Here is a 730-nt window from a genome sequence, read left to right as displayed (position 1 = left end):
TTTAACAACTCATTCGCCCCCACGTTGGGAATCACAGTACTAGATTAAAGCAGTCCAGATATGACCATCCCGTTTTTTATTCAGACATTAGTGTATCTAGGAAGTCATTACTGTATTGTGCATTATTGTTGTTTAGCCCTAGGCCAGACCTGACCATACCAGCAGACATAGGTGTTCCAAATATGATCATCCCATCTTTTATCCTGGCATAGTGGATCTAAGACTACAATATCTAATGTGTCCTTCTTTGCTACTGTATAACCCCAGGTCAATCTTTATCCAGCAGATCTAGATGTTCCATATACGACCATCCTATCTTTTATTCTTTTATTAATCTCATGTTTCCATCCTTGTTGTTGTATAACCCCAGATCAGTCTTGCTCCAGATGTGACCTTCCCGTCTTTTGTTTAAAACTTCAATATCCCATGCGTCCTTATTGTTTAGCCCCAGGTCAGTCCTGATCCAGAAGGAACCAGGGGTTCCAAATGAGACTCTCCCAACTAAATTATCTTTAGACTCAGTCCGGTTCTTTGTATTCTTACCTCAACTCCTTGGTTTCCTCAATTCACAAATGATAGGACCCTGCACTAAACTTAGCACCACCATCATCATCATCATCATCATGACCAACCCCTGGAAATTACTCATAGGGGCCAGTTACTCAGTTTCCATGGTTTCCAAGCAACTGAGATCACAACATTCCCCTGATTGGAAAGGCATCCAGTTGTA

This window comes from Octopus bimaculoides, chromosome 17 (assembly GCF_001194135.2).
Source record: "Octopus bimaculoides isolate UCB-OBI-ISO-001 chromosome 17, ASM119413v2, whole genome shotgun sequence".
Classification (NCBI taxonomy): domain Eukaryota; kingdom Metazoa; phylum Mollusca; class Cephalopoda; order Octopoda; family Octopodidae; genus Octopus; species Octopus bimaculoides.
Note: the sequence above shows the minus strand (reverse complement) of the source record.